Below are 15,000 nucleotides of genomic sequence, written 5' to 3'. Positions count from 1 at the left end.
TTCCATCTCTCGGCTGTTGCCCTTATCCGCCTCTGTGTGTGTGTGTGTGTGTGTGTGTGTGTGTGTGTGTGTGTGTGTGTGTGTGTGTTGTTCTTACTCTTGCTCTTTTCTTCCTGAATTAAGTTAATGATGTAAGAATGTCGCATTGCATGTCGTAAGCGTGTCAGTATCATATGTACATATATTGCTATTTACGCTTGTATTATTTCTGTTGTTGTTGATGTTGTTTACGATAGAATTTTTGTGTGTTTCTTGTAATTGTTTATTTCTATATTATCCTTTCCCGATCCCCACTTCCCCCATTCCTCTCCCCCCCACCCCCCACCCCCCCAGCCCCCCGCCCTCCGTTTTTATTTTATTTTGTTCTCTTTTTTTCTGAGGGCAGGATGTAAAAAAAAGCTGTATGAGTTTATTCTTTTACCCTCAATAAAGATCATTTTGACTTGACTTCACACACACACACACACACACGCGCGCGCGCGCGCCAACGAGAGAGACAGACACAAAAAAAGAGAGAGAGAGAGCACTGAGTGGCCGACAAGTAAGCACCCAAGTAGGCATACTGGGTCAGGGCCAGAAACAACACTGGACACTGGGGCATTCCCCTGCTGACCGCTTTACCGCTGCCCTCTGCCCTCCCTCTGCCTGTGTGTGTGGCCTGCCTCGTCTCCGCTGTTTCCTCCAGTTTCTTCGTGTTTACTTTTCCTTTCTCCCCCACTCCCTTCCCTTGTCCTCACCACATCACTATTTCTTGTTGGAGAACCCACACCATGAACTGCATTGCTGGATTGGAAAGGCAACAGCAAAGCTTCTAACAAACTGAGCATAATACAGAGCAGAAAGAAATTTCCATGATACTCGAACTTGGATTCTATCACTCATATATTAAATCTACTTTCCTCTCTACAGTTGTTAATCCTGGCAACTTAAGTCCACACAGGTGTAAAAAAAAAAATTAAATAATTAATTAATTTTAAAAAGCTATAACACCAAATCCCAACGCAAGTTTCTTGGTAACAAACGGCATGGTTTTATTTCAAATAAAGAAGTCCCATCGACCTCTGTTGTCAACCATCCTCTGCACTCTGTTGTCAACCATCCTCTGCACACTGTTGTCAACCATCCTCTGCACACTGTTGTCAACCATCCTCTGCACACTGTTGTCAACCATCCTCTGCACACTGTTGTCAACCATCCTCTGCACTCTGTTGTCAACCATCCTCTGCACTCTGTTGTCAACCATCCTCTGCACACTGTTGTCAACCATCCTCTGCACTCTGTTGTCAACCATCCTCTGCATTCTGTTGTCAACCATCCTCTGCACTCTGTTGTCAACCATCCTCTGCACTCTGTTGTCAACCATCCTCTGCACTCTGTTGTCAACCATCCTCTGCACACTGTTGTCAACCATCCTCTGCACACTGTTGTCAACCATCCTCTGCACACTGTTGTCAACCATCCTCTGCACTCTGTTGTCAACCATCCTCTGCACACTGTTGTCAACCATCCTCTGCAAACGGCGTGTCCGTTGGTCGGGACATATAGTGAGGTTCCCCACGACAAGAACAGCCTGCCAAGCCCTGAACTGGACGCCCACAGGCTGAAGGAAGAGACGACGGCCCCCCCATGAACAATGCGCATCAAACAGTGGAGAGGGACCTCAGACTTGTCGATAGACGATGAGGTGACACCAGCAAGCTGGCTGAAGACCATGGACTATGGAGCACCTTGATTGCCTCATGCATCCAACGAAGCAGGAACATATATCTAATATGGAGAACATGGTTTTAGTTTCACTGCCTCGTTGCCATCCAGTCTGCGAAACCGGAAACTCCTAAATCTGAGTGAATTTAAAATAAATCTCAATACAACTTTATTTATTTTGCCAAGCACTCGTTCAGCTTTGCTACAGTCTCTCTCTCTCTCTCTCTCTCTCTCTCTCTCTCGGGAAAGGCACTGCACTCCCATTTCCCTCACTCCACCCAAGTACGGTACTTGACTTCAATGGGGGTTGAAGAGGCGGAGAGAGAGCACTCCCATCCTGAGCCTCAGTGGATTCACTGCCCCGATGGCCGTGAAAGGCAATGAGACCTTTATCCTCAACATTAGGAATACAGTTACACCAACTGACGGGCGGAGAGCTTGCTAGGTGGCTTCACATTCTGCACATTCTCTGGTCTCAGTGAAGGAGCGAAAAAGCCATTCCAACCCGGCTTTGAGAAAAAGTCAGCGGGCTTTCACCCGAGTAATATTACAGTCCTTTAACTTCACTTCACATTAAATCAGGCAGGCGTTTTTCAAGGCTAAAGCTTCGGAAAACTTGACCCAAAGGGCGACATTCGACAGGTCGTTAACCCCGTCACAGCTGCTGACAAGTTTGCTTCTCAGTGAAGGGCTGTTCCCTGGGATCAGACTGAGGCCGTCGGTCACTGGTCCATACACTGGACTTATTCTGGATTAATAAAACGAATTACAATTACAGGCACACAATAAATAGTTCCTGCAGAGTTACAACAATTACAGGCACACAAAAAGTGGTTCCTGCAGAATTACAACAATTACAGGCACACAAAAAGTGGTTCATGCAGAATTACAACAATTACAGGCACACAAAAAGTGGTTCCTGCAGAATTACAATTACAGGCACACAAAAAGTGGTCCATGCAGAATTACAATTACAGGCACACAAAAAGTGGTTCATGCAGAATTACAACAATTACAGGCACACAAAAAGTGGTTCATGCAGAATTACAATTACAGGCACACAAAAAGTGGTTCCTGCATTGAAGATTCACGCCACACTGATCTCTTTTCACGGGGTTCAGCAGTCAAAGGGTTAGACTCATCTCTACACAGTCCAGCAGGAAACTGTTGCACCGGTATATCCTAGTAAAAGACCCGACACAACGAAAGCTTCCATTAGGTTTCAGGCGGGATTCGAACCCACACAAGAGGCAATGTCCACCGTTCTCAGCGGTCACTTTCAGTCAGTGTAACCTCTTGGCTGCTGCTGACGAGTAGGCTGGTCCGTAAAGGGTTGTCAGCTGACTGATCTCAGACACACAGGGTTGTCAGCTGACTGATTTCAGACACACAGGGTTGTCAGCTGACTGATTTCAGACACACAGGGTTGTCAGCTGACTGATTTCAGACACACAGGGTTGTCAGCTGACTGATTTCAGACACACAGGGTTGTCAGCTGACTGATCTCAGACACACAGGGTTGTCAGCTGACTGATCTCAGACACACAGGGTTGTCAGCTGACTGATTTCAGACACACAGGGTTGTCAGCTGACTGATTTCAGACACAAAGGGTTGTCAGTTGACTGATTTCAGACACACATGGTTGTCAGCTGACTGATCTCAGACACACAGGGTTGTCAGCTGACTGATTTCAGACACACAGGGTTGTCAGCTGACTGATCTCAGACACACAGGGTTGTCAGCTGACTGATCTCAGACACACAGGGTTGTCAGCTGACTGGTTTCAGACACACAGGATTGTCAGCTGACTGATCTCAGACACACAGGGTTGTCAGCTGATTGATCTCAGACACACAGGGTTGTCAGCTGACTGATCTCAGACACACAGGGTTGTCAGCTGACTGATCTCAGACACACAGAGGGTTGTCAGCTGACTGATCTCAGACACACAGGGTTGTCAGCTGACTGGTTTCAGACACACAGGGTTGTCAGCTGACTGATCTCAGACACAAAGGGTTGTCAGCTGACTGATCTCAGACACAAAGGGTTGTCAGCTGACTGATCTCAGACACAAAGGGTTGTCAGCTGACTGATCTCAGACACACAGGGTTGTCAGCTGACTGATTTCAGACACACAGGGTTGTCAGCTGACTGATTTCAGACACACAGGGTTGTCAGCTGACTGATCTCAGACACACAGGGTTGTCAGCTGACTGGTTTCAGACACACAGGGTTGTCAGCTGACTGGTTTCAGACACACAGGGTTGTCAGCTGACTGGTTTCAGACACACAGGGTTGTCAGCTGACTGATCTCAGACACACAGGGTTGTCAGCTGACTGATCTCAGACACACAGGGTTGTCAGCTGACTGATCTCAGACACACAGGGTTGTCAGCTGACTGATTTCAGACACACAGGGTTGTCAGCTGACTGATTTCAGACACACAGGGTTGTCAGCTGACTGATCTCAGACACACAGGGTTGTCAGCTGACTGATCTCAGACACACAGGGTTGTCAGCTGACTGATTTCAGACACACAGGGTTGTCAGCTGACTGATCGCAGACACACAGGGTTGTCAGCTGACTGATTTCAGACACACAGGGTTGTCAGCTGACTGATCTCAGACACACAGGGTTGTCAGCTGACTGGTTTCAGACACACAGGATTGTCAGCTGACTGATCTCAGACACACAGGGTTGTCAGCTGATTGATCTCAGACACACAGGGTTGTCAGCTGACTGATCTCAGACACACAGGGTTGTCAGCTGACTGATCTCAGACACACAGAGGGTTGTCAGCTGACTGATCTCAGACACACAGGGTTGTCAGCTGACTGATCTCAGACACAAAGGGTTGTCAGCTGACTGATCTCAGACACACAGGGTTGTCAGCTGACTGATCTCAGACACACAGGGTTGTCAGCTGACTGATCTCAGACACACAGGGTTGTCAGCTGACTGGTTTCAGACACACAGGGTTGTCAGCTGACTGGTTTCAGACACACAGGGTTGTCAGCTGACTGGTTTCAGACACACAGGGTTGTCAGCTGACTGACTTCAGACACAACTTAAAGGTCAGAATGTCAGTCACCATTCTTTGTTGGACTCCTTCATGGGATGGTAATACTGTTGTTTAGGTCATGGCACGCACACTGATCTCACTTCATAGAGGCAGAGGTTCAACAGCTAAGGGGTTCAGTGAAATGATGTGGAGGTTGCCACACACTGGTGACAATATCAGTTATTTTGAAAGTAGTCATGTCACCAGAACATGAACCGATCTACCGGGTGCTATCTAAAACGACGGATATTTTCCCAGGGCTTCCAATGGATTCCATATGTTTCTGTCAGAAAGGCATCGGAATATGAAAGTAAAGCTGCATTAAACAGAACAACAACAAACAAACAAAAAGAAAAACAAAAACGTCAGCAACTTTTGCTCATTTAACGAAAACCCCAAAGCTTAAAGCTCAGTGCTGTATGCCTCTATTGTTCAAATACAGGATCGGGCTCTTTCGTGCACTGATATATCCCACCTTTCCACACGCATGCGAGACATGGACCCTCAGAACGGATTTGGGAAGAATTCAAGCCATGGAAATGAGATGTTATCTGAATATTCTAAACACCAGATACACTGATCATGTCAGCAATGAACAAGTGCGCCAAACCACCAGCCATTACCTTGAACCAATGAAAGAAATGTTGGGAAAGAATCGTTTGAGAAAGGAAAACGATGCTGGTTTGGCCAGTAACAAAATCAAATGACCTTGTAAACATCCGATGGGTTATCAAGGAAGGGAGATGGAATGGAAGACAGAAAACAACACGACGAACTGACAACATCGCACAGTGGACTTGTACAACGACATGCAGAGAACCAGACTTCGACACAGTGGACTTGTACAACGACATGCAAAGAACCAGGCTTCGACACAGTGGACTTGTACAACGACATGCAAAGAACCAGGCTTCGACACAGTGGACTTGTACAACGACATGCAGAGAACCAGACTTCGACACAGTGGACCTGTACAACGACATGCAAAGAACCAGGCTTCGACACAGTGGACCTGTACAACGACATGCAAAGAACCAGGCTTCGACACAGTGGACCTGTACAACGACATGCAGAGAACCAGGCTTCGACACAGTGGACTTGTTCAACGACGTGCAAAGAACCAGGCTTCGACACAGTGGACTTGTTCAACGACGTGCAAAGAACCAGGCTTCGACACAGTGGACTTGTTCAACGACGTGCAAAGAACCAGGCTTCGACACAGTGGACTTGTTCAACGACATGCAAAGAACCAGGCTTCGACACAGTGGACTTGTACAACGACATGCAAAGAACCAGGCTTCGACACAGTGGACTTGTTCAACGACATGCAGAGAACCAGGCTTCGACACAGTGGACTTGTTCAACGACATGCAAAGAACCAGGCTTCGACACAGTGGACCTGTACAACGACATGCAGAGAACCAGGCTTCGACACAGTGGACTTGTACAACGACATGCAGAGAACCAGGCTTCGACACAGTGGACTTGTACAACGACATGCAAAGAACCAAGATTCGACACACAATCAACAGGCTTCGGGGAGTTTCTGTGCTGCGCCCAAGTGGTTCTTCACACAGAAGAAGAAGAAGAAGGAGAAGTCTTACCGAACAGTTCCAAAAAGAACAAAAGGAACACTTTCAGTTTCCCGGTCAACTTCAAACAGTCCAGAAATACACACAGACTCAGCACGTGCCTTTAATTATCCACGGCAGTGGGTGGTGTGGGGGAAAAAGTAGTTGCCCTTTTTTGTCACGGCCAGGTTAACGACTTCCACGTGCATTCAAAGCCAGTGTTAACGACGCGTGTAAAATGGGACTACCAAGGCCTCGTGGTTAACACCATATCTTCCGGGACGTTGGGTCGGCCAGAAGCCAGCAGGGCATGAAGCTGCGAAGGACTGACTGTACCGGGGTGTGAATCTTTAACTGGGTAAGTGCTCCACCCCCTGGTGCACCGGGTCTACCGGTTGACTGAGGGAAGCGCGTTCAGGCGAGGTGAACGTTCTTTGGTGACGGTGTTGAAACAGTGGCTGAGGTCTTCTCCTTTGTCGGTAACCTCCACAGTATAGTGGGGTTTTTTTTCTGTTTGTTTGTTTGTTTGAGTGGGGGTTTTTTTCTTTAAGTTTCCAACCCGTTGTTGCTTTTGTAGTTGCCACGCAAAAAATAAAAACTAAACAGATCTTCTCTGTGTGTGTGTGTGTGTGTGTGTGTGTGTGTGTGTGTGTGTGTGTGTGTGTGTGTGTGTGTGTGCGTAATTGCGTGCGTGTGTGTGTGTGCGTGTATGCATATGTGGTGTGTGTGTGTGTGTGTCTGTGTCTGTGTTTGTGTGTATGTGTGGGTGTGCTGGTGGGTGGGTGCAAATGTACCCATGTTGTATTTGTGCGTGAGTGTGTATGAGCAATCACTAACGAATATGAACAACAACAAAAACAACAACAAAATGCAACAAGAAAGAAAGAAAAGAATATCTCAAAAGGTTCTCCCTGACCTCATTGTACCTCCCCAACATCAAAGACAAAGGTCGCTAGCAAAAGCAAAGCAATAAAGTAGGCCCTATATTTAATGCACACACACAAATTGTGTATTTCCTCGTTTCACACACACACACACACACACACACACACGCACACACACACACACGCACGCACACACTCACACACACACACACACACACACACACACACGCACGCACACACACACACACACACACACACACACACACATATATATATATATATATATATAGATATGAATACGCACAAAAAAATATAAACACACTCTCACATACATACACACGCATACACGCACACACACACACACACACACACACACACACACATTCTGTTCTCACCCGAGTGTACCTCCCCCCCCCCCACCCGTCCCCCACCCCACCCCACCTGTCTCTGACCGCAACCCCTCTACACTTGCTGACGAGTATGGTCATCAGTGAAGGGCTGTCACCTCACTGACATGAAGACAGAGCTTACAGGTCAGGACGTTAGTCTTAGTCACCACCATGTATTTTGGACTTAATCCTCTTGGAGTTACATTGCATTACTTTTCGTCTTCTTCTTTCAACAGAATCAAATGACATCATCAATACTTTCACGAAACGTAGTTACTTCAGTACTTCAAACCCATACCACACTGATCTATTTCCACCAAGTCATCGGTCAAGGGGTTAATCCCCACTTGTCCCTCCCAACTGCACTGTGATCGCTCCATTGACACCTATCCCCCCCCCCCATAACTCATCCAGCCAACGCACATTGCCACTGAGCAATACAGCTCAATGATCATTGCTCTCTCCACGTCCACTCACCCGTCTGTCAAGGTTTGCACACAAATAATTTTATCGTCAGCGCAGTGAGAGCTTGGAGAAAGAAAGAAAGCAAAAAAAGTGGGGGAGGGAGGTGGATTGGGGTGTGCGGGTAGTGTGAATTGGCAAGCACAAAGAAGTGTACGTGCTCTTGCATGCATGTACAAACCGATAGACATGTGTGCAAACTGACGGGAGAGACTCACGTGCGTGTGTGTGTGTGTGTGTCGGGGGTGGGGGGGGGGCAGTGCGTGGGGGGGGGGGCGTGAGGGGGGGGGTGTTTTGCTTGTTTGTTTTTTCTTTGTTTGTTTGTTTGATTTCTTTTCAAGTTTTCTACCCACTGTTGCTGTTGCCACGCAAAATGAAAACAATGGGTTATTAATAACTAGACAGGTCTTCAAAGTTTACATGCGTGTGTGCGCGTATGTATGTGTGTCTGCGTGCGTGCGTGCGCGTGTGTGCGCGCGTGTGTGTGTGTGTGTGCGTACGTACAGATGTGTGAGTGTGTGTGGGTGCACAAACACAAACATAGGTACATCAACACACACACAAACACACACACGCGTGCGCATAAAGACACATACTCATAAACCCACGCACACACACACACACACACACACACACACACACATCCCGTTTTATATTACTTCCACACACACACCGAAGGCCCTGACCAACGGATTGCGCTTGGTTTATATGGTCCTTTGATATTTTGAAAGCAGGTTTGGAACACCGTTATATGGATCAGCGCAGTCTTTGAGATCGTGTAACTGAACACTGAAACAACATGCGACACAAGCCAGTTTCGCACAATAAACATTCGAACAAAGGTCTCCGTAAGTACTAAAGAATATGTGTGCTTCTCTCTCTCTCTCTCTCTCTCTCTCTCTCTCTCTCTCTCTCTCTCTCTCTCTCTCTCGTCTGTCCGTCTCTCTCTCTCTCTCTCTCTCTCTCTCTCTCTCTCTCTCTGAGAAATTGGTCTATTCATCTACAGGAAGCATGTAAGTTACGATCAATTATGATGTCACATTCCTTGTGATCCCGGTACACTGCTGGTTTAAACATTTTTTTTAATATCAAGAAACAAGGCAAAGTACAGCGTTCAATGAAGAAAACTCGAGCAACAATACACCTAAGCTTATATCGTGCTCTTTCATGTGTCACAAACAATATGCAAACACAATGGCGAAAATACACTATTCTGTAATTCAATTGCTGAATGCTTCACAATGTGACTGTGATGTTGTGTTGGGGACTGGTAGCAACGCGTCCGCCAAGGAAGCAAGAATATCTGAGCGCACGGGACGGAAACCCACATTCAGAGCGAAAAGATGTTCAATAAAAGAAAGAAAGAAAGAACGCCAACACACACGTGGTAACGTGTCCGCCAAGGAAGTGATAGAATCTGGGCGCACTGGTTCGAATCCCAAGCTCGCCAGTAATGTCTCCCTCTCTACTAGACCTTGAGTCGTGGTCTGAATGCTAGTCATTCGGATGAGACGGTAAACCAAGGTCTTGTGTGTTGCATGCACTTAGTGCACGTGAAAAAGAAAAAAAAGCAACAACAAAAAGCAACAACATGGCAACAAAAGGGTTGCCCCTGGAAAATGCCGCAGAAAAATCCACTTTAATAGGAAAACAAATACACTTGCAGACAGATAAAATGGGTAGCGCTGCACTGTAGCGACGCACTCTACCTGGGGAGAGCAGCCGGAATTTCACACAGAAAAATATGTTGTGACAAAAGAGTAATACAATGCAAGACAATAGGGTAGGTATGCGTAATTGCGAACGAGCCAGTCGAAGCGACCAGATCAACGTGTGTACTGTAAAGATGACAAGTCACATGATAGTCAAACGTAGTTCTTTTGCTTTTGGAGGCTTTCTCCGACTGGTTGCACCAGGAAAAGTTCGTGACCAATATGCTTTCTTAAATTCTCCCAACACAAGTAATCCGCATTCAACATATCCCATTAAATCACCTATTTTATACTGTGTCAAAGTTCAAATCTTACAACTTGCTTCCCTGATTTCAGGATTTTGAGAGCGCCTGTGTTACCTTGGTCGTCAGTGGTGCGTGAAGGGGAGAAAGAACTCGGAAATAACCAAAAATCGCTGATCTATGACTGGTTCTTGGAAATGGATATTCATTAAGGTATCAGAAAAAGGTCGAAGCAGACGTCACAATTGTGAAATGCAACCGTTAAGAACGCTTCGAAGTGGGGCGGTGTATGAATCATTCGCAATTACACGCTGTTTGCAATCACCCAAACCTACCCTACAATACAATACAGTGCACTCCACTCCGTCATCTGACGCAATGGTCAAAATGAATAAATCATCCGAATCTCAGTCTCTCCGTCTCTCTCTGTTCAGATTCCCCTGTGTCTCTATTTCTGTGTTTTTCTCCTCCTCTATTCCGACATCTCCCTCCCCCCAACCCCTCTCTCTCTCTCTCTCTCTTCTCTTTCTCCCTGTGTCAGAACTAGGTCACAGCAATGCACAACCTCACGTCGACTTGTCACCCATTATGGTACGGTGGCGGCACAAAACGTGGCACTGATTGGCTGTTGTCGGGTGAGAAACTGTCGCTGATTGGTTGAGACTGGATGATTGGCAGAGAAGTTGTCAGGCACGTCACTTCGACTTGTTTGAGTCATCACATTACACAAAACATTGTCGCCATCGTTTGCAGATTCCGTTCTCAGGAACAGAAACCGGTAAGACCACACGACTGCCACAGAAGAAAGTTTCCTACCTCAGAGTCAAAAGTTGAACACACTCGTGTATTTCATGGTCAGGTTTCACGGCGCCTTCATGGGCAGAACAGGATGTACAACAAAGTTTGGGGCTGGACAGGCTGAGGAAGGTGGTGTTTCACATCGAAATAACGAGAGGAAAGGTCTTCAAGACTCACCTGTGATACACACTTAAAGAAAAAAAAAAACCTTTTCTTTTATGTTCATTCTAGTTAATTCAGTGTCCACTTTAGAAAATTCATCTCTCTCTTTTTTCCTCTTTCTATGCCCTTCTCTCTGTCTCTGTCTCTCTCCCCTCCCTCTCTCTCCTTTCTCTCCCTCTTGCTCCCTCTCTCCTCTGTATCCCTGTCTCTCTCCCCCTCTCTCTCCCCTCTTTCCCCCTCTCCTCCCTCTCTCTCCCCCTCTCTCTCTCCTCCCTCTCTCTCCCCTCTTTCCCCCTCTCTCTCTCCTCCATCTCTCTCCCCTCTTTCCCCCCTCTCTCTCTCTCTCCCCTCTTTCCCCCTCTCCTCCCTCTCTCTCCCCTCTTTCCCCCCTCTCTCTCTCCCCCCTCTCTCTCCCCTCTTTCCCCCCTCTCTCTCTCCTCCCCTCTTTCCCCCTCTCCTCCCTCTCTCTCCCCTCTTTCCCCCTCTCCTCCCTCTCTCTCTCCCCTCTGTCCCCCCTCTCTCTCCTCCTCCCTCTCTCTCCCCTTTTTCCCCCCTCCCTCTCTCTCCTCTCTCTCCCCTTTTTCCCCCCTCCCTCTCTCTCCCCTCTTTCCCCCCTCTCTCTCCTTCTCCCTCTCTCTCACACTCTCTCTCTTCTCTCCCCTCCCCGCCACCTCTCAGAAGCACGTGATGTTATGAAAGTTAAGGGTGATTTATTATCCTCTGGAAGGACAAAAGCAGGTTGGGTGGCTAATCACAGATAACATGTTGCACACACCGGGTCACCAGTGTCACATAGCGCACGCTGCGCCTGGGGGCACTCTGTTTACACCCTTTAGAGAAAAAAAAAATCGCTTTATTGAAATGAACATTTAAAAAAAAAAAAAAAGTAAATGATTGATTCGTCAAGACTTGAGGCTCAACACAGGAATGACAGTGAGGAAGTGGGGGAATTGGAACAGAGAAGAAAAAAAAAAAACCGTTCAAGAACACAAAATAAAAATGAAATCACAGAAATTACAAAAACACTCATTCACACACGTCCGCGCATACCTGCAAACTCACACACACACACTCACACACACACACACACACACACACACACACACACACACACACACACACACGAAAGCGGAGAGAGAGAGAAAAAAAACAACAGATATGTATAATACAGCGATTCTAACAAGCCGTAGTTGACTCATCAATAAGAACATAATTTCAGGGTGACTTCAGTACCTGCTGGAGGGAGTTATTTCAATATATCGCGTGACAGAATAACATGTCATCAGAAAGAATGAGAGGGAAAGGATGAGAGGGAGTAAGGGGGGGGGGAGGGTGAGAGAGAACGAGGGTGAGAGAGAACGAACGAACGAACGAACGAACGAACGGTTTTATTCAAATAAAGGCCAAAGCCCCTCACTGAAGGGGTGTGTGACACAAGTACAAATACTGGAATCATAACTGTTACCACAATTTTATCACAAACATAATACATCAGCAAAAGAAAAGATTACGATGTCATAATGTTCAGTCTTTTCAAGGATTTGCAAATATAAATAGCGAGTCCATAGAGAGTAGAGAGGGTGAGACAGACAGACAGACAGAGAGAGACGGAGACGGAGAGGGGGAGACCTTTTAAGACGGAGAGAGACACACAGAGAAAGAGACAGAGATATAGTGATAGAGAGAGAGAGAGAGAGACAAAGAGAGACAGAGATAAGAGACAGAGACAAAGCAAACTCTAGACACTCAGGACTCCCCACTTCACCTTCTTAAAAGAAATGACGTCATTAAGATCAGACTTAAACATGGAATGACTGATTCGTAAAGGCCTCAGGCTTAACTCTCTCCATACGAACGGCGAAAGAGATTAACGTTAACCCAGGATTAGCAGTCCACTACTCAGTCCGCTTAACTCTCTCCATGCGAACGGCGAAAGAGACGACGTTAACAGCGTTTCACCCCAATTACCATCATCAAAATATTGCAAGCGGAAGGCTCTTATACTGAAGAGGTGAATGTTGACAAAGAATACCACAGTTCTGACAACGGAAGCTAAAGGTTGGGTCATTCAGACACCCACTGGACATCCGAGGGGTCTGTGTAGAGGAGAAGAGAGGACTGGCCGTACTGAGTGAGTTAACCCTTGCCGAAATGGGGGCGGTGAGGACATGAAATGGATGGGTCGGGGTGTGTGTATGGGGGTGGGGTGGGGTGGGGGGGTGAGCATGGGGGAGGAAGGGCAAGGGGGCGTGTTGTCTCTGAGTCACACTCAAGCGGTGTTCGGTTGTATCTGTTCCGATCCAAAGAGAAACAGTACAATCGTTTCGATGATCCTTACCCGTTAACCCCCTGACTGCTATCCCTTGGTGACCTCAAGTCAAGATGCCATGAAGCTGAAGTGCAGTTACCACATTCTGAATACTTTAAAGTGCTGTCACTGATTTACTCAACAAAGGTAATGCAATCTCAAAAGAAGGAGTTCAAAATACAGAGTGGTTACTGACATCCTGACCTGTAAGTTCTGTCTGTTACCAGTGAGGTGACAGCCCTTCACTGACATCCTGACCTGTAAGTTCTGTCTGATCTCAGTGAGGTGACGGCCCTTCACTGACATCCTGACCTGTAAGTTCTGTCTGATCTCAGTGAGGTGACGGCCCTTCACTGACATCCTGAGGTGACAGCCCTTCACTGACATCCTGAGGTGACAGCCCTTCACTGACATCCTGACCTGTAAGTTCTGTCTGATCTCAGTGAGGTGACAGCCCTTCACTGACATCCTGACCTGTAAGTTCTGTCTGATCTCAGTGAGGTGACGGCCCTTCACTGACATCCTGACCTGTAAGTTCTGTCTGATCTCAGTGAGGTGACAGCCCTTCACTGACATCCTGACCTGTAAGTTCTGTCTGATCTCAGTGAGGTGACGGCCCTTCACTGACATCCTGAGGTGACAGCCCTTCACTGACATCCTGAGGTGACAGCCCTTCACTGACATCCTGACCTGTAAGTTCTGTCTGATCTCAGTGAGGTGACAGCCCTTCACTGACATCCTGACCTGTAAGCCCTGTCTGATCTCAGTGAGGTGGCGGCCCTTCACTGACATCCTGACCTGTAAGTTCTGTCTGATCTCAGTGAGGTGACAGCCCTTCACTGACATCCTGACCTGTAAGTTCTGTCTGATCTCAGTGAGGTGACAGCCCTTCACTGACATCCTGACCTGTAAGTTCTGTCTGATCTCAGTGAGGTGACAGCCCTTCACTGACATCCTGACCTGTAAGTTCTGTCTGATCTCAGTGAGGTGACAGCCCTTCACTGACATCCTGACCTGTAAGTTCTGTCTGATCTCAGTGAGGTGACGGCCCTTCACTGACATCCTGACCTGTAAGTTCTGTCTGATCTCAGTGAGGTGACGGCCCTTCACTGACATCCTGACCTGTAAGTTCTGTCTGATCTCAGTCAGGTGACGGCCCTTCACTGACATCCTGACCTGTAAGTTCTGTCTGATCTCAGTGAGGTGACAGCCCTTCACTGACATCCTGACCTGTAAGTTCTGTCTGATCTCAGTGAGGTGACAGCCCTTCACTGACATCCTGACCTGTAAGTTCTGTCTGATCTCAGTGAGGTGACAGCCCTTCACTGACATCCTGACCTGTAAGTTCTGTCTGATCTCAGTGAGGTGACAGCCCTTCACTGACATCCTGACCTGTAAGTCCTGTCTGATCTCAGTGAGGTGACGGCCCTTCACTGACATCCTGACCTGTAAGTCCTGTCTGATCTCAGTGAGGTGACAGCCCTTCACTGACATCCTGACCTGTAAGTCCTGTCTGATCTCAGTGAGGTGACAGCCCTTCACTGACATCCTGACCTGTAAGTCCTGTCTGATCTCAGTGAGGTGACGGCCCTTCACTGACATCCTGACCTGTAAGTCCTGTCTGATCTCAGTGAGGTGACAGCCCTTCACTGACATCCTGACCTGTAAGTCCTGTCTGATCTCAGTGAGGTGACGGCCCTTCACT

The 15,000-nt window shown here is 47.4% G+C and overlaps 1 protein-coding gene across 1 annotated transcript in view; it reads right to left on the bottom strand.

Annotated features, from left to right (window-relative positions):
• LOC143297570 (uncharacterized) overlaps positions 1-15,000 on the bottom strand; it is a 363,335-nt gene that overhangs the window by 316,976 nt on the left and 31,359 nt on the right. The gene's annotated exons all lie outside the window — the stretch shown is intronic.

The sequence above is a fragment of the Babylonia areolata genome, chromosome 23 (genome assembly GCF_041734735.1).
Source record: "Babylonia areolata isolate BAREFJ2019XMU chromosome 23, ASM4173473v1, whole genome shotgun sequence".
Taxonomy (NCBI): Eukaryota; Metazoa; Mollusca; class Gastropoda; order Neogastropoda; family Buccinidae; genus Babylonia; species Babylonia areolata.
Note: the sequence above shows the minus strand (reverse complement) of the source record. Positions and strands in the feature narration are given on the sequence as shown.